Below are 20,092 nucleotides of genomic sequence, written 5' to 3' on the forward strand. Positions count from 1 at the left end.
CTGGCGTCAAGCGAAGGTCTATCAAAACAAATACTGAATAGAACGAACATTTCTCATTTGAGGTGTTGACAGGTCGTCAAGTACGAGAGGGGTCTATGCTATATGGTCACTTTGAAAATGCTCTCCCGATTTTTACCATATGAAAAAGATATATAAATAGACATTTCTGAGTGCATGTCACTTTGAATTGGATAGCCGTACAGTTTCCGCCGCCCACCAAACAGTAGCCGGAATCTGCTAGGAATCATTTTGTTTAGAAAAATATTGAATTTGCTTTTGGGCATATGAATCACATACACTAATTATAAACAGCGGATGAAACCTAGCGAGATGACGTATTTCGACTAATGCGAGGCCTTGACTAACCCACGTTATACGATTCTACGGAATCAGGTAAAAACATATACAAAATTGTTCTAAGCGAGAGTTTGCTCGACTGCGAGATATTCTCTATTTAATATCTAATTTCGGACTTTATAAAAAAAAAAAAATTCATTTAAACACATTTTCAAGTCTATCTTGATAGATAAAGCTATTTTAGATTTAAATTGATTTGTGTACAGTATTATAAATAATAAATCTCTATACATTTAATTTTATTCTGTCCTTTTATCTCTTTCAGTAAACAACACGAAATCACAGTCAAAATATCAATTGGTGTTTCTTTCTTTTTAAATACCACAAATGTTGTTGGCCAGCAATAAAGCAATTTAAGGTGAGTTGGTTGATTAATTTATCTACTTTTATATGCGTAGTTCTAAGATGTGAAACTAAAAATCGTTTCTCTAGATATCTATATCTAAACCTTTTCCAGTTCAATTAGTTTGTGTTATATATATATATATATATATATATATATATATATATAAATATATACTCATTTATCTTTGAGTAATACAAGTTTTTCTATAGTTGCATATCTTAGACAATACAAATAATAATAAAATAGTGCAAAAGGACGTGATCTCAGCGATTACAGGGTCTATAAGAGATAGAGACCTCAAGCTTAAAATACGGGGTTTCATATATCCAAAGCAGAAAAAGTTTATCTTGTTTTCCCAATAACTCCTTACATTTACTCAAAACAGATAAATATGAATTTAGTTTGTTTTGCTACCAAATGTTGGAGATCAAAAGAGAAATGGGACGTTTAGTATATTAAATATATAGATATAGATTTACACATGTAACCTTTTAACATTTCGTTACTCCCACAAAATTATGAAAAAAATGCTATGCAAATAGTTGTTGTTATACATACATACACATTAGAATGTCACAAGTTATTCAAGAATGAATTATTTATCAAAGAGGGAGCTCAGTAGCTACCTTAAGTGCGAGTATGAGCTGAATGCAGGGAATCTCTTAGTCAGGCAGCCTCAACAAAGGCAGTCTTAGGTCTGATTTGTTGTACCTTTATAATCAATGAAGCTAGAAAATGTGCAAGTGATATTTGCAATAATTTAGTCCAACTATAAATATATATCTGACCAGTTTTGTAATCTATACAAATCGCTGGCCAAGGTCAATTGCTGGCCCGCTGCTTCGCCTGACGCCGGCAAAGGTTGCTTACAGCTCGGTGTCGATTTCACAGTTTGACCTGCTGCCGCTGCATGCACCTGATATTTGTTGCAGTTGAGTGAGTGCCTTTGGCTTGTCAACTGCACTTGCACCTGACAGTTACTGTTATCAATCCATGTTCCATTGCACTCGTCGAGCCACCCCTCCACCCCACTGTCGTTGCCTTGGTTCCGAATGCAGTCGACGTTCGATGCTCTTTGTTGGTCCCTGGCCAACTTTACGGGGTGCAAAGTTTATTGGGCCAATAATACGTCGAACCAAAATAAATATCTATTTGCCACGAAATCGAAACTGGCCAATGCGAAGCGTAACAAATGACAAATCCTATTTTTAATTACGCATGGCGATCGACAAAGTTTCAATTTCAATTCCCGCGACGATTTAATGGCATTTTAATTAATTTCTACGACAAACAGCCTTGGGATTTGGTTTTTCACGCGCAAAACCTAACGGCAAATGAAAAGCGTATTTATTTACGCCGCTCGCAAGCAATTCAATAAACAAATGGAAATGGCATTTGAAAATGAATCAAAAACTTTCCTTAAGTGAAAATATGCAATGCCGTGCTGAGTGAGTTCCTTAACGTTAAATACCCTTTAGAGAGGCACTGGGTATATGCTACCTTAGCCAAATGATGAACTATTCTAATATTTACTTGTTAAATAATGTATGTCTAAAGTAAATTTAAATAGATTGTAGAGTGTATTCTATTTCATATCTAAAGATTAACTTCTGTTTCCAAATGCATATAGCTATTAACAGGGCATCAGGTAGTCGTACAAGTCCACTGCTTGCCTACTTAGCAGTTATCACTGCTATTTGTTGCTAATATTAGCGTGAAAAGCGGCGCAGCTTGCGATTGCATGTGACTGGGCCTGGCCATTCGGATCGGGGACCGGGGACCAGGGGCCGGGTACTGGGGACGACGACTGGGGCTGGTTTTGTGGTTCTGTTGGTTCTTGCCCTGGCGCCGTTGCCGCCAACGTCAGTGCCTCAGTGAAATCCAAGAGATATTTGCACCATTTTCTATGTACACACACTCACACATATTAGTAAACGCTTGTGTGTGCGTGTGTGTGTATTTTATTGTTGCCCCTTTTTGCTCCGTTCGCTGTGCTTTCTAACATTTCCTGTGGTTATTTTGTTTGTTTTTGTTGTTGTTGATTTTTGGTTTTATTCGCATTTAATTGTACAATTTGCCGCGCTATATTTGATTATGCCAAACTATTTCGGTGGTCCTCCGCCATTTTGTTTAGACGCGTTTCTAGTTAGATTTAAAATTTAAATTTCATAATAATTTCTCTTTGTGCTCTGGTGGCAAGTTTATTGAACCATAAACAACAATTTGCGGCATACATAAATGTAGTTGCTGTTTGCTGTTGTTGTTGTCGTTAATCACCAAATGTTTGTTGGCTATTTATGGTCATCGGCCCGAAAGTAAAATATCTATGTTGTTTTTTAATGCCTCGCATAGGTCATTGCCACTAGAAACCACAAGTACGACATGTCGTATGTAAACATTTGTGCTTGTTTTGGGCGTGTGTGGGGAGTAAAAAACATGGTAAGATGTGTGTCTACAAATTCATATGTTTATTTGAATGGATTCCACTCCGCCCACCTGCAGGCGAATTGTGGGCAAGTGGAATATGTGGGCCTCTGTCTATGCAACGGCCCCTGTAATGGAACCCATCGAGCAGATATTGCCGTCTGTGTTTCTTTATACTTATATGTATGTCTGTATGTATATTTATATTCGATTTGATTCATATTACTTTGAAGTAGCAGCTGCCTCGAGTTTCCGACAATTACGTATGTAAATAAGTAGTTATAGAGCTAGAGCAAATAGTTTTCTCCCTTGTTATTTGATCATGACTGATTGAAAGAATAACTGGATATAACATTTACTGACATTTTTAATAAATATTTCGCTCACATATATCCCCTATGTTTATTGATTTAGTATAATTGCACATTTTAATCATTAGAATAAAATTAACAATTTAGCTAATAACAACATATGCAGCGTTTTATAATTTTGGTTGTTAGTTTTTTACTTTGGTTTTTTATTGATTATTTACTTTAATCAACATTAGCTGTGAAATTGATTAGTTGATTCTTTGGATGATTATGATGAGTAATGCAATTTAATATAAATATGTATATAAATACTTAAATACAACATGATTAGACAGCATTCACATTCTTCTTAAATTAATGTAAAATTTTCAAATTACTTCTTCACGGGGCTCGATCGCTTCACTTAGAACATAGTGCCATAGTGCTTAGCCCAGCATTCACTTTCCGCTTCTTTGCCTTAATAATTTAGTGCCATTGCTTTTTCTTTGTGAATAAAAAAATTAAATAAACAAATATAGAAATTGTATACTGTTTCTGAATCTGAACCACCGACTAGCCGCTTGTTAGTCCGACGCATAAGCCACGTAGGCTAATGACGTCCGATTGAAAACACTTTTATGCTTGATTTGACCACTTGCAGGCAGTATTTTCCAAAACGAAAAGAAAATTCAGTAAAATTGTCAGCTTTCTAGCTTTTCCCGTTCAGGCTGTACGTTAAGGCAAATGTTTGAAGAAATTTCATCAACTTTTTGGATCTAAGCAACCATTTTTTATTTAATCATCCTTAAGATTAGATAACATATTTAATTGATATTTAGCCGACATGTTTTCAAATTTTTTCAATATTTAATTTTCCCATGTGTATGTAAATGTTTTATAATTAAATTTGCTTACAATCACAATAACCTGGTCAATACAATCGCCCTTCGTTTAATCAATTTTCAGGCCTTATCACTATTTGTAATTTGTAGTTAATTCAAGTTTCATGGCGCCATTCCCAATATTTATTATACATGTTTGCGACTGCCATCTGACTCGGCGTGTTTTATTTGCACACCTATGCAGAAATCGCTGATAAGGCTAATCAGAATAATATTCAAAGGAAATATAAATAAAACACCGAACGCTATCAGCACAAAAGGGATAGCTGCGTGGGCGATAAGCACGTTTGCAGCAAAGCAAACCTTGACCAACTAAATTGGGGTCGGTGGTGGTGGGGGGAGGAGCACACGGAATCAGCTGTGCGATCAAGCGATCCAACGACACCAAATACCATATAAGGCCCGAATCGAGGGCAGTTCAGTTATGAAAGGCTTTCGGACCAGGCCGGGACTGTATACAATCAGCAGTAAGCCAAATTGTGGGGCCAGTTGTTGATTATCAATTTGGAAAGTTAGCGGCAACCGCAGCAATGCCTCAATAAACGGGGCGTGGCCATGGGCATTATGTTTTGTGCAGATAATTGGAAAAGCATTTTAGAAGCTCCTAGCGAGCAGCTTGACCAATGCTCCCAGCTCCAAGCTCCAAGCCTCACGCGCCACACTCATCAGCTGGAGTTGCTCGGAGCTGTGCTGGGCTATAAACAAGTTCTAGTTGTTGTTTTTGTTGTTGTTGCTGTTATTATTGTTATTATTGTTGTTGTTGTTGTTGTTGTTGCTGGTTGCGCATGAATCACCTTTTGTTTTGTTGTGCTTTGTGCGCCGCTTTTGAGAGTTAACTAAACTATGTACACACAGCACAATTTACAGTTAAAGGGCAGCAGCAACTGAAAGGGAGCTGAACTGAGAGAAATGGAGCGATTCCGACTCTGATTCTGATTCTGTCCCGTTTATGACGTTTGCACTTAACCCCAACGTGGCACAGTTATTTTTTTTTCGCTTTTTTTGTTAGCTGCCCCCAAAGTTTGCGCATGTGGCGGAAGCAGTTCAAGCGGGCAGCCAAGCGAGAATCATGCACAAACCTCCATTTGCCGCATTCTGACAGTTTTTCCTCTCTGTTTTGTTGTTGTTGTCTTCGGAGGGTTTTCTTTGTTTCTTTGTTGTTTTTGTTGCCGCTTGAATGCACTCACAGCGGATATTGGCAGTAGTCGAATGCAAGGCATTGCAGCACTCCATCCTTCCCCTCACCCCAAAATGTACATGGAGCCGCCAAAAATATCAGTGAGCGGCGCCTTATTGGCTAAGATACGACACGTGACGTCAGTGGGTGCAACAATTAACAATTAAGCAAATCACTAGTTAGAAACTTGCGCAACACATTGACTGACGGTCAAGTCGCAGAAGTTTTTTTTTGTTATCTAATCTGATTTCACTGTAACTATTGCTTTTTTTCACTTTCGCAATAAATCAAACGAATTAAACATCAACTATGTAAAGTATGTATTTTTATTTGTTATAAAAAGGGTTAATACATATCTAGAGTCTTTTTTTTTCATCCTGAAATAGACAGGTAGCTATTATAGCTAAAGTCACAAAAAGTTGTATACATTTATTTCTTCGTCGATAATGTTGACTCTCGATTTAAGCACATACATATATGAATGCCATATAAACCCAACCATCTGAATACCTGACTCAAGGGAAATATCTGTTTGTATTAATTATTATTTTAGGTCAGCCTTTGGCCTTTCGAATATAGGGTATTTCCATTCGCATACTCTCCACTAAAAACAATTTTACTTTATACCCTTCTTAAATTTTTGTGAATACTAATGCAGATAAAAAGTTGTTTTTCTATGGCAAAAAGCAAAAGCATTATTTCGAGTTGGAGTGGATGGAGGGGGTGGCTGAAACAAACACTGGTTCATGGTCAACTCGTGCGCTTAATGGCTGCAAACGTAAGCAGTCACAGTAATTACAACAACAACAAAAATAATAATAATAATATAACATTGTGCAGCGCCATGGAATCTGGCCAATGAATCAGAGAGCGCTACAGAAATGGGCCAACACCAACACACGCCAACGCAGCCAAAATCTGCACACGCGATGCCCAAATATCGAATACATTCAATTACATGAGTATGTGTATGAATGTAGTCGATTTTGTGAGTGGTCGGCGCCTATGGTGCCACGCCTACGCATTTATTATGGCAAAGTAGCTGACAATTTTATGTCCAAAATAAAAAACCTGCCTAGTCTCGGCAAAGCGCCAAAATGTTAACAATTATAAACAGTTTATAAGAAAGACAAACAACGCAAACGGCCAGTGGCAAGGTGAACATAGCTAAGCTACTTAAAACGCTGCACGTGCCCCAAACATGGATATTATATGCTTAAAAAAAAAGAAGAAAAATGAACTAGATACACGTAGATGAGCTTAAAAGGCTATAGACGATATTAGATTTTCAATTGTAAGAGTGGAAAATGTGGAATAGAAATCAAAATAGTAAATAAATAGTTACAGATAAAGGTTAAACATGGAATACGCTTGAGTTAAGAACCGTATGAAAACAGATGGATTAATGTTCATGTCGCATACTGATGCGGATAAAATATATACAAATATATTTGTCTTCATTATATTATCTTTCGATGAGCTAGATTCTAAATGAAAATCAATTTGCATTGATTATTTTCTTAACTTAAGACACCGATAAATTGCCTAATCTAAATCTGTTGCGACATGTCGTATAAGTGATTCAATCTTTTAAAAAAATACACAACTAAAATTAACAGCGACAAAAATTCTTGCGTAAATTGCAAATGCTAAGCATAGTGGAAATTGTGTCAATTGCTTGAGCTAGAAGAAGACAAAAACAGCGACAGCGAGCGAGAGAGTAAGAGGGAGGGAGATAGACGCTGACAGTTGGGCGATTTATCGATCTCGATTTTTGACAAAAACTTGTCCACACTTTGCTAACTTAGGCAATTTTATTGGTGGCTAATTTCATAAAAAAAATTCGCTGGGAAAATATATAAATTTTTGGCTACAATTGAATAATTCTGTCGCCACTTCAAGCAGTCAATCATTCAGTCTATCAATCTTGCCGCCGTGCGACAAAAGTTCACTGCACGCGCTCTGTAAATTTGACCCAAAAAAATACAATTGTTGGAAAATTTGTGTGTGCGTCATGGAGTGATGTCTATGGGCTTGAAGCATACTGTCATGTGTCTGACAGCAGCAACAACGACAACAATAATGCTAATAATAACAAAAATAATAGTAATAATAATGATAGAAAAACGAGTAATAATAATGCTGATGATGCTGATTACATGACCAGCAGCAACGCGGCCGGCGGTCAACACTAAATGAAATAATATTTATCGGATTAAATTTATGACAATTTCATGCGGCAACGCGATAAAATACGCTGATGCCGCAGCTCAAATTGAAAGATATAGTTAAATGCAGGCCACAGTTAAGGCAGCTTCCGAATGGAGCATTAAATTAGTCGCTGGTATTAGCCTAACTAAAATAAATTGCTCTAAGCTGCTGATGAGGCTTTTTTACACCCTATTTATATGTAGTTTAGGGGTTACTTAAAATTAATTGGCTTTACTAATTACTGATTAGTTTTATACTCCAAACGCTTCGGTTTTTTCCTAGAATTTTCTAATAACCGTCTGGAAATCTGAGAATATTATAACTCTAGCCCGAGCAGGCAACACTCACTATAATCCTATGTAATACTATAAGATCAGATTAAAAATGAAGTTCATAAGAATTTTTAGAGTGTTCACTTTCCTCAAATGCAACTTTAATAAGATATAAGATTTCAAGTTTGAAGACATATAGACACATAAGTTCTAGATCTGTAGGGTATCTCTCAGTTGAGCATTTAGCAGCATTTCATCTTGCTATCTGCTAGTTTAGTGCTATCTGTGGCACTTCCTTGAAGTTTATGGCTTATGTGTTGCATGTGCTATTGCATGCCGCAACTGCAGCAGGCATAACCAATGCGAACCCAACCAAAGCAAGCCACATACAAATACGTTGTTCGTCTGTCAGTCAGATGCGAGGCGGGCCACATACATAGATGCTCGTATAGAGCATTACATCTATTGTAAAGCATTTTGCTGGCCTCGTCGCGTTTTTCATTTCTCCTCTGACTGGCTGACTGACTGACTGACTGACAGACAGACGGGCTGACTGACTAACTGACTGACTGGCGTGTGCTCACTCAATTAGCGCCCAGAGGACCGAAACCGAAACAAAACAACTGAAAAGCAGCAGCAGCAGCGTCTTCGCCCTGCCAGTGGGCCGAGGATTGTGCAAATATTTGCCGCTAACTAACCGCAAATGAAATTGTCTTACACAAAAGTACAAGCATTTTCGTATAACAGAAAGAAAGAAGAAAAACGAAGCAATTGTTGCAGCTTTTCTTCTGCTACCAACTCGATGGCATTTCACATTGTTAGAGCGGGGGGCACAAATGTTTAAAAATATGCCTCAAGCGTTGCCGCCGCTCCTATGAAAATGCCAACAAAAAGCGAAAAAAAAAAACAAAATAACAAAAAACTCATGTATAAATAGAAAAGGAATAAAAATACTTTTGGTTTTCATTTGGCTGCACTTTGAATTGTTGTATGGCTTAAATTTACTTTCGTTGCGAAATCGATTATGCTAAATGGCAATAGTTGATGCTTAAAGCAAAAAAAAAGGTTCTCTTGATTTAAAAATAAAATACAAATCAGTTCTTGCGATTTTTAGACAAACAATTTTCAATCTGCACAATTATATTAAGAAAATCACTTAATAATTCGTTTCTCTGTTTGAATTAAATTACAAAAAGCCTGTGATATCTACAATTATATTTTAAAAATTTGCTGATGACCCGGCAAAGAAAAAGCTAGCAAAGCTATAAAACAACTTTGTTTTGCTGAAAAAAGAGCGATAAAAAAATGTTTTGTTGCTTAAGTATTTGATATTAACTAGCTATTAATATAATTAAATATTACTCATACGCACCGTCATCCAAAACCATTTAATGCTGTTTTTCTGTGATTAATCGAAAATTAGAAGCGCAATTAAAAGTCGTGTATAACCAAGCTGATATGTGTATATATATAAACTTATATATGTATGTGTGCATGTAATATTACTCATACGACCCGTTTGGCCGTGATTTGCAGTTCCAAGGAAAACGTCGATAGGAAAGCAGGCAAGCAACAGGCCAAAATGTATATATATTTATATATGCCCATATATGTATATAAATATATATTTGATGTGCATCTGTATGTGCATCACAATTAAAGAACAATTATAATTTGCTTTGGCAAATATTTGCAGCATGTGCGCAACTTAAATGAGGCGTTCAGTGTAGCCAATGCAACGCTGCCTGGGGCACGTTTCACTTTCATTATATGCACACACACACACACACACACACACGCGATTTACGCACTTTGCCAAGTCATAAACCTGTCCAAGATATCAGACACAGTTGCGAGTTGCAGAGAATCTGCCGCGTGCGTCGCATCGTTTTTTGTGCAAATGCATTTGAAAGTGAAATTTGCGTTTAAGCAGCGACATTTGGTTGCCATTTGTCTTGGAGGCGACCAGAGTGGACACTTGAGTAACACTTAACAGGGTCCGGGCTAGGGGCACAATCGCAGAACCAGGAGATGGATTTTCTGTCTGCGTTTATTTGTCAAACTCTGGCATATCAAATAAACAGCGTTTGGTTGCGAGACTTTGTTTTCGTCAACCATTTGCTGTACTCGATAAATGTTTGTTTTTAGCAAGCGGTATCGATGCCACATGACGGTGCGGAGGGGCTAGCCTTGCGGCATTTTCCATTGAAAAGCGACAATACCAATTTGGTCGCTCGCTTTCCGGTCTGTACAATTTTGTGTTTAGGCATTCCAGCCTTATATGCAATGTTTTATGTTTTGTGCGAGCTACTTGCTTTGATGTGTCTCATTAAAGCTCATTTTTCAAATGCAACGTGACATTTTTCAAGGTTGTTTTTGTTTTTGTAGCTCTTGCTTTTGTTGCTGTTGTTGTTGTCGTTGTCGCATCATTCATCAACATTGCTGACCAACACCAAAAGATTTGTCATGCAGGCAGGCGCATAATTAAATACTTTCACCTGTGCTAGCTTGCAAATACGCACATACATACACATCTGCACTCTAATATGCACTTACTGCATATGCATATGCATATATATATATATGCATATATACATATATATATGTATATATACGTTATATACATGGATTCATGGCCAAGCAGCCCAAAGCTGGCAGGCCAATGCACTAAAAATAGGCGCATTGCCTTTGCCAGAGACAAACATTTTTAATAGCCGCTTTTCACGCACGGTCGTTGAGCTGTCGGTGTCCCCCTCGCATATTCACTCCCCTACTCTACTTTTAACACCCGCCAGAGGACATGAAGACATCAAAGCAACAGCAGCAGCGGCAGCAGCTGGCATGGGGTAAATGCGTGAAAATTACGATTTATGCACCTAAGGCCTTGTCGCCTTTTCGGGTCGGTCAAGTAAATCACCAGAGTATAGACTTTCTCAAATGCAAGCAAATACACAGAGAGAAAAAGTAATATATTTAACTGCAAACTATTGCTTATTTCTATATATTAAACTATTTGTCCTGATTGACTGATTGACTAATTGGGTGTCTGACTGGTGATCAGCGCACAGACCAAACGCGAGGACGAAGTGTTGGGAAACCCCGCCCGCAAGTGTGGGAAAATCGCGAAAAAAGGTTGTATGAAACTTTTCTGTCTACCATTCGAATGTTCCACAAACGTGAAACGGGTGGAAAATTGCTGTCTTTATTTTGAAGGAAAAAACTGGGAACCAAGCAAGTTTTATATATGTATATTAACTTGTATTAACTTTATATCATAAACATCCCACACAATCCCCTTATGAATCCATGTAGAATTTACAAACATGAATAGAATATAATTTCTTGCTCAAGTACAAATCTTGGAGAAATGCGATCAATTGCAGCAGCAACCGATGCAGATACATTTGTATATTTTTTTGATCTAAACAGGCACATGCTGCATTATTTGTATTTTTAAAGCAATCCAAGAGTTTCAGGCCTTGCCCCTATGCATATATTTGGTATTCTTGGCTGTGTTTATGTTCTAACATTTGTTTGCTTGGCCTGCAATGTGTATCTTACAGATACTCGACACAAAGCAGGGCTAGCTAAGTTGTTGTTGGTGTGTGTGTGTGTACACATTAAAACTGCAATCAATGTTGACTTGATGCTTTAACTTTTGACCTGGAGTTACAGGGCGTTGGCTGCATACCCAACAAATATGCATCTACAGCTGTGGGCCGACAATGAACCCACCAATGAAAGTGCAATCAAGTCGAGGTGGACCGCGGCTGGAGCTGGGGCTGAGTCTGGGACAACGTCAATGACTGCTGCCAGCGCTAATTGCATTTATCGCTGCTTAGATGTTAATTATGACAGCGCAGAGTGCACTTTTTACAATAAACGTTGAGCGCACACACATACACAACACACATCACACGCTTGCATGCATAGGCGTATCTTGCTGCAGTTGATGTTGCTGATTAAGCAGGAGCCGCTCACAGCGAGGTCAATGCTATTGTTGCACTCTGATATAATAGATATTTTATAGCCCGCACAGCCCGCATGTTTCTACATGCAGTTAAAGCTGCTGATAAGGCGTAAGCTTTAAATAAAGCCGAAAATAGGTTTTTTGGACCAACATGGAGTAGATAACACCTACCAATTGTCTCACAAGTTCCCTGTATCTGTTCTTTATTTGTGCCATAATTATCGGCTTCCAAGAGTATCGCCAATAATTTCTATTTCCTGTTTAACTACTTCTGTTCTGTAATTATTCATTCTAAATATAATCTTTCGCAGTTACTATAGTCCGCAGAATTAATAAGCTTATGTAATACATGTCAATATTTTGTTGTCAGAATATTATGGATTTCTTAATAGTAATCTGCGAAAGACTATCTTGAATACATATACTCTAGAGATCATCTAAATAAATTAAGAAGAATCAGGAAACATCGATATGTATCAGCATTCATCAGTAATGGATGTTAAGCTGAATCATTTCTAGTTTCTAGAAGCTATAAAATATGTATATATTTTTTTATTTCAAATATAGTTTCACAAATATAATGGCTTGGCCCCAAATTGTTAATGCTTTGGAACGGAGCTCATCTCCCGAATTACATTTAAATCAAAGAATGAACCCTGCATTTGTCCCAAAACATTTAATTTAAGGTTTATCGCCAAAAAAAAAAACTGTTGATAAGTAGACACGGTTCGCACTAGTGCAGCTTGAGGCCGTTTAAGAGCCTTCTTCATAAATAATTATGTTATAAAAACTTAATAACTTATAGAGCAACCCTCGCTTATTTTCAAAAAGCCATATTCAATCCCTCAACTACTCAAGAGCATTCTTATGCATTTGGTTATATTTCTGTTGTTGTTTTGACTAAGTTTTCGTATCTGTATCATGAAATGGTGTCTAAGGTTACACTTGCAGTTGCCCCTGGCTAAGGTCTGAGGTTATGACTGTGGCCTTAAATATGGACGTTAGCCACAATTTGTGTGTGCGTCTTCATTGATATTTCTTTCTTGCGAGCATGACCATAATGAACAACATTTAACAACACGACAGGTTGATGGTGGTTTTATCTTAATTTTCGAGCCGAATTAGGTAGATTTATATTTGCCCGAGTTCGTGTGTGCAGTTCATTTTGTGTTTTTCTAGTTTATAACGAGCTGGCGTTTAAATAGCGCTAAGTTTGCATATAAATCCAACGAACAAATAGGCAAAGCTTGTATTTTACAAGCATTAGTCACAGCGGCGAAATATGATCATGCGATAAGCGAAAGATGGCAACTTATCTATAAAAGACAGCTGCTGTATACTATATAGAATATATAATAGCTAAAAGATCCAACTAATGATATTTCAATTCCAGCTATTGGCACCTTCTTCTCAATAAATAGCTCAAGCCCCAACTAGCATTATATCATCAGCAACTATAATTATTTAAACAAATATTTGCATAAACATTCAAATTTTGCTGTTGCGTGGTTTGCCTTTCGCATACATTTCTTGTGCATTTTGATTTGACATTAATAAATTATACACAAAATATTGTTGTTAGCTATTACAAAAAAGAAATGAGAATTGTTTTGCATATAAACAATAAATTTGCTGGCTTGGCTTGAATATATATATTTTTGGGTGTGGCCAGTTCAGTATCCGTTTAATGCATAGAATTCAATTTGTCGCCGTTGCCTGTTGCTATTTATTAGGCCAAAATAAAGACAACAACAACAACAGCTGCAAGCAACAGCAACAACAAGTAAGGAGCGAGCTCAAAGAGCATAGCAAACACGTTTTTATGTGCTGGAAAAGTCGCCGGTGCAAGTGAAAGCGCCGACGTCAACGTTGACGTCGCTCGTTGCCCGTTAAAGTCCCGACCAACAATGGGAGACACTTACTCGCCAGCTTCAAGTTTTCCTTAAGGCGTCCCACCGCCTGCTCCACCTCCTGCTCCTGCTCAGGCGGCGCACTCAGCTTGCCATCATATTTCACTCCCTGCACTTGTCGTGTTTGCCATTGTTGTTGTCGTTGTTGCAGTGGCTATAAAAATAACTGAACACTTGCCATTGCACACTTGGCCAACTTTGGCAACTTGACGCTTACAGCAAGCGGCAACAAACGAGTTGCTGTTATTGTTGATTCCGTTGCCCAAAACCCAAAAGACGTGGCCCGGCTTTGCTTTGCATTGGGCTAACTATTTTTTGTGTGTGTGTGTGTGTGTCCACCGCTCGTTGTCTCTCGCCCAAGGGGCGAACATTTAATTTCATTCATTGGCAACGGCAGCCAAAACTGCCAAAAATGGCTTAAAGAAAAAAAACATTCAAAACAACAAAACGCGCTGCCGCAATGTTGTTCATGTTAATTCCATTGTTATTATTATTGTCTGCTTATTGAATACACTTTGCTAAGAATATTTGAGGCCTTCTTAATAAGTTTGTAGCTATATCCTTATTATATAGTTAATTTACTTTCTTCTATCGGCTTTATCATGGAATTCGTAGAATCCTAATTTTAAGAATTTCCCAATTCTTCGTTTCAATATAATTATAATTATCTATTTCTTTATATAAGCTGTATCGATTATTTTATAAATTAGTTTATTCCCACTTTGTTTAGGGAAGCCAGTAGTTCAGAAAAAAATAAGTTGTGTGTTCGAATCAAAGCCTAGTGTACGGATGTATTGTTTGAATAAGTTTATTAACTCACAATTGTGTTCTTGAGTAAATACCTTTTTATTTAAAGCCGGATATGTTTCATCCTTTTCAGATAATCCACTCCTTTTGGGTGGAATATATAGGTCAGAGTTTTTTTGGGTGAAGTTTCAGATTTCGTCCGATTGGCCATAAACTTTGTTTCAAAGATCTATATAAATATTATAAAATTATTCGATGGCAGGTAATGATATGTACATATATATGAGAATAAGAGATAATTATAATATCACATCATATAAAATATTTATATATAGTAGAGTGTTTAGATGGCGGTTTTCTATCCATCAACTTTTACCTTACGGTAGTTTTTTATTGTTTTGCTGTTGATGTTGGCCACGTGAATTTACGCCTAGGCTTGGGTTATTTTACTGGCCAAGTTGCTGCGTTGTGCACCTTTTGAACGACAGTTGTTGCTGCTGCTGTTGCTGCTGTCGATGGCTGTTGTCTAGTCTTATCCATCGCCTTTCGACTAAGCGTCGTCTTGGCTGACTTTAATGCCATTTTCGTGCCGGCAGCCGCTTGAAAAAATACTTTTAACCATATTGTGTTGTAGTTGTTTTTGTAGGCACTGTATGCACAGTGCGCTTTATGCTCAATGCCTGCATGTTTGCGTCTAAGCTTTTTTTTTTATAGATTGTAAAAAACTGGCATAACAAAAAAAAAGTTGGTAATTACAATGTGGCAAGCTGGCAGGTGAAGATGCGTATAAAGTTTTTGCTCCAATCGAATTCCACGAGCATCATTCACAATCATGTGCATTATGACGTTAATATCGCAGTGTCTCTTTGTGAGCATCTTCCACACCTGCTGATTTTTCTTGTATGTATTAAAAAGTATCAGAGTCGCCAGTACAACATGCGTACATTTGTTTATATATATTTTTCAACATCGACCGATTAGCTGTAGTTGATATAAAACGCAAAAACTCTCAATCAACAGCCCACATAAACAATTATTTTTATGTATAGCGTTTTTCTGTAATACAAGTTTTGCATTATTCTTTGTCTTGCGACCCACACAATGTTGTAAAACCTGAAATGAATGAAAACCAAAAAGATCTCAAAACAATTGTTTTTTCTTTCTTGAAGCTGTCCCCTTTCTGACAATTGATAGTATCATAACTCTTTAAGTGGCCTTCACATTGAAATATCAATAATATTTGAACTATGATTTATAATCTGTTTATATACTTGGCTAATTTATGTTCAACATTTTGTATCTTTTTACAGTTAATGCTGCATGTACTTATGACAGATCTAAAAGATAACGCCTTCGACTGAGAGATGTAAGTAGAGCTCCACTGCGATTTATAACCCACGTCCCACGTCCATATTCCGCCTGCGAAACCATTTTGCAGCATTAGCCTTGTAAATTTATGCAAATTGTTATTAAATTTGCAAAACAACTTTGTATGACCCGAATCCGAGTTGGTAAATGGAACAGCCGGCTGCGCCCCCTCAGCACAAATACCACAACCCAAGCGGCATTGTGTGCAGGCGGCATAAATTTTATTTAAATGTAGGTGCACGGGGCACATAATATCATGTATCCCCGCACCGGAAATTGAAGCGAGAAACTTTCATAGAAAACACAGCGGCACTCGACAACTGCTGTGCAAATGATGTCAGCAATTTTATAAGGATATATGACATGGAGAAATTGTGGCAGGCTCCTCTGCCCTGCTGCCCCTCTTCTCTGCTCTGAAAATGAGGATGCTGCAAATTGAAGGGTTGAGCAGCGCTCGCTTATGATGTCATTTGCGGGCAGCCAACAGTTCAGTAAATTGATTTTGCATATAATTCGATTTTTATAATATCCCAGTACACTCAGAATCAATTAAAATGCCATTTGAAAGTATATGTATATATAGTGAAGTGCTCACTCGTCCACAGATACTCTATCTCTCTCCCTCTACGTCACTTTTATGCTCAGGCTGCCAAATGTTTGGCTGGTGGCTGCTTTGACCCAATTTTCCTTGTGTCTAAGAATAGAGAATTTTTAAATACAACTTTTTTTTTAAACATATAGCTGTGCATTTTGCTTGACTTTTTTAATGTACTTTTGCCTCAAGTTACCACCATACGAAATATTTTGCGTAATCTTTTAAAAGTTTATTTGACAACAATTTGTGTTAGGAAACTTTGGGCACAAAAAAAGTTTAGTACAAACTTTTTGTCTGATCATTTAAAATCTTATTGCCTTTCTTTTGTTGACTAATCAAAAACCATTTTGGGCAACAAAATTTCAATTTAAGTTTCCCCTTATTATATCTGATTTATTTGTTAATGTCTGCTGCTGTCAAATGAGATACATCAAAAAATTTATAACAATGGGCAAATATTTGGCTCGCCACCAAAATAGGCGACGAGTTTCATCTAATCAAAATTTGTTTACATTAAAATTTATTTTCTCTAGTTTTTCGCTGTCATCTCGTTTATAACAAAAAACGATTTTAATGCAACGTGAAAAGTGCTGTCATGTCAAAAAGTTTTTCCTATCGTGAATACCCCGTATGTAAATATATAAATACATTTATATACTGATACACACCCCCTGCCATCAGCTGCGTTTCCGCATTGTTTCTGGGATCTGGTCAGGCTTTGTTGTTTTGTTTTTTATTTTTTGTTTTGTCATAAATCAATTTGTTGCAATTTGAACATATATGCGGCACATTGCCGCCCAATTGGCGCAATTGGGTGCCAAAATTAGAAAACATTTGGCGCAAACAAACGCCAACATGCGAATAAATCAATCAAGCGTTCGGAAGAATGCCTTAAGGGAGCCGAGAACTACACTTAAAAGTGCGAATAAACCAAAAGTTTTACATTAATACAAGTTGCAACCAATGATAGGAGCCGGTCCTAGCCTGTATTAGTAGGGTTCCCAAGAATACAAGCACTTGGAGAGTGAAAATTTCTAAGAACTGTCTGCTACGTTTTGGCATAAACTATAGAAGAGAATCTTTGTTCGGTTTCTATAGCAGCTCTTAGGATATTTCAGACACTGGATAAACAACAATAGCATTAAATATTGAAACTAACTTTACAGACGAAGCAAAAGACGTAGTAAAAGATACCAAGAGTTCCTCTAAGATTTTCTTTAAGAACTTGACTCATTCCTACTGCAGCTGTCACTTTTGTTTTGTGCTTTTGGATTTTATCTTAATAGTATGGAATCCAGCTCTATCAATTTCGCTTTAAAATACTTTCCGATAGTACAACTATATTTTTATAATAAATACTTGCCAGTATTAGATGTATTTGTTTTTCTTTTGAATCCACAGCTGCCGTTTGGAATATGTTTCCATTTGTTTAGCTACAGTATTAAAATCTTCACGTATTTCTCACATATTTCAATCGATATTTCCCATCTTATAAATTAAACGAAAAGAAATATGTATGTTAATTACGTGACTCACATACGAAAATGCAGTTTGAGTTGTGTTTGCATTTATGACTTCTTGACTAAGTTTGAAAGTATCTCGAACTCTGTTCCGTCACTTTCTTATCGGCGTTGTGTGTTCTGCGTTCTGCGTTCATAAATCACGTTATTTGTTGCTGCTGCGTTTGAGTGTTGATTATGAAAACATTTGTATTACGCGTTGTTTTTTGTTTCATAGATACAATATCTATAAACCTATAATTAGAGTTTACTTTTCGCCTTATATGTCATTAATTTACCTTGTTGTTGAATTTTCATTGTTTTTGTTTACTTGCAAGTGCAAGTGTGCGTAGATAGATACTCATTGTGTGAATAAATTTATCTGTATCAATATGTGAATACGCTCTTTTATTCACAAATGCTTAAAAAATGCCCGACAGCCTCGGAGATGTTTCATTAATGAACGGGCGGCTTTTGAGTGCGCAACGAATCGAAAAAAACTGTGTATAAAAATATTGTGAAAATAAATTGTGAAGTTGAGCCAGCGTCACAAGACATTTGACAAGCGTCAAAAAGAAAAATAAACAAGAAATTCGCACAGGTAATCAGACAATTTGAAAATTGACAACAAAAAACAGCAACAAAACAAACAATTCGCAAAATTAATGTTGCGCAGAAAATTTGTATTTTTAATAATTATGAAATTTGCTGGCTATTGGCCAATTCGGTTTCTGTACTCTTTAGAGAAATGGCTCGTATAATTTATAGAACCTTGATCTTGTCCGGCAGCCATCTGCAACACGTCATATCTCTCACAATCTCTCGATTATAATTATTAAATTATTCTTTTTGCTATGACGTGTGCTTAGAAAAGATACAACCCTCCAACACCTTGCAATTTGCATAGCTGGATGACTCATTCGGGCAGTATGGAAATAAGTAGACGAATATCCCTTAAATTTTCATTTGAGGTCTTGCCCTAGCGACCGCCACGTGCTTAGCAATTCCTCAGTCTTCCTGCCTCAACAAACAAAGCATTACGCCGGTTAACCAGATGAGCAAAATCGATAAGCATTTAACTTTCCCACTACTTTCGACTTTAACTTCCTTGTTGTTCATGTTTAATTTCGTATGTTGAGCTCCCAGCTCAACGTTCTGCCCGCCAGTGACATAATATGCTGTGCCCAATGTGTCACACGCCGCCTTTATTGGGGCAACTCTACAAACTGAAAGGGACGGAAGAGAAGGAATATAAAATAAAAGACAGAAAGAGAAAGGGACATCAAGCGTCAGAATGTCGCCAACCCCAACCCTGTAGGTGGTCGCATATAATAGATATAGCTTGAGCGGGTATTTTCAGCCTGACAAACGTTTAAACAAATCTTCAAGTTATGCATATCCAAATTTATATATAGGTAAATGGATGAGCATTATAAAAAATTCTTAATTCTTAAATTAAGCAGCGTAGTTCCGAATTTACGTAAAAGTCACCCTAATTAAAGGGAATCAAATACCAGTTCTCCAAATCAAAACTGTTTTGGTTAATATTTACGAGCTTAACAAAATAAAATATTTGTGTTTTGTTAAGGGGTATTTTAGTGTCGTGTGTTTAACTTACGTTCTTGTTGCTTGTTGTTCCTTGACGAGCTTTGGCATGGACGCTTGCCTCCGAGCACTGTGCGTTTGCTTTTTATGGCTTTCATGGCGCCAATCGAATGTGTTCCCAATGTGCAACTTAACTAGACGATGAGAGGACAGAAATTGGAAATAATATCCTTTGAACAATTTGTCTATGGTAGGGTTAAACGTATTATATGTATAACAAAATGAAAAAACAGTTAAAAGGCATTCCTTTTGTAAGCTAACTAATAGAATAGTAATACAATAGATTGCCCGGCCCAAGTATGTTAGTACGGAAATAGAAGAAAAGGAAGTCCTGTTTTTTCTTTTCCATTGTGCATTCGTCTTTTGTTTGCCTCTGTCTTTTTGTAGAGCTCTTAAGAATTTAGTTAAGCTTTTGCCTG

General features: G+C 37.0%; 1 protein-coding gene and 1 long non-coding RNA gene across 16 annotated transcripts in view; one reads left to right on the plus strand and one right to left on the minus strand.

Annotated features, from left to right (window-relative positions):
• Mical (Molecule interacting with CasL) overlaps positions 1–20,092 on the plus strand; it is a 51,018-nt gene that overhangs the window by 6,984 nt on the left and 23,942 nt on the right. For 13 of the 15 annotated variants that reach the window (XM_064694587.1, XM_064694600.1, XM_064694586.1 and 10 more), the window contains 2 exons: positions 623–715; positions 15,917–15,972. The gene's annotated coding sequence lies outside the window, so the exon portion shown is untranslated. The remainder of the gene's footprint in view (positions 1–622; positions 716–15,916; positions 15,973–20,092) is intronic. The other 2 variants (XM_064694589.1, XM_064694588.1) reach the window with 1 other exon arrangement.
• On the minus strand, positions 15,928–19,794 carry LOC135436857 (uncharacterized). The gene is made up of 3 exons (XR_010437615.1): positions 19,687–19,794; positions 16,570–16,668; positions 15,928–16,512 (listed from the first exon to the last, which is right to left on the minus strand). It is a non-coding gene; the product is annotated as an uncharacterized LOC135436857 (long non-coding RNA).

This window comes from Drosophila montana, unplaced genomic scaffold, assembly GCF_035044405.1.
Source record: "Drosophila montana isolate Dmon_TW-CO22-7 unplaced genomic scaffold, ASM3504440v1 contig_3733_1, whole genome shotgun sequence".
NCBI classification, from domain to species: Eukaryota; Metazoa; Arthropoda; class Insecta; order Diptera; family Drosophilidae; genus Drosophila; species Drosophila montana.